We start from the raw sequence: 230 nt of genomic DNA, 5'->3' as shown, positions 1-230 counted from the left end.
CTACTTTTTTCTTTTCACCTGCACCCGTTTCCTTACAGTATCTGCGTTTATGTATCTGTTCATATACAGGATGTTCCAGTATATCTTGTACATTTAACTAATCATAGGTAAGTCGATTTAATGAAATTTATGCTGCTAGGGCGTCAAAGTTAATCACAAACATTTCCTCAGGATGTAAACTGAAAGCTACTAGTAGATATTTCAAAAAATAATATCCTTGTTGCCATGTG

The sequence above is a fragment of the Anoplophora glabripennis genome, unplaced genomic scaffold (genome assembly GCF_000390285.2).
Source record: "Anoplophora glabripennis isolate ALB-LARVAE unplaced genomic scaffold, Agla_2.0 scaffold3, whole genome shotgun sequence".
NCBI lineage: Eukaryota > Metazoa > Arthropoda > Insecta > Coleoptera > Cerambycidae > Anoplophora > Anoplophora glabripennis.
The sequence above is the reverse complement of the archived record's forward strand: the minus strand, read 5'-3'. Positions refer to the sequence as shown.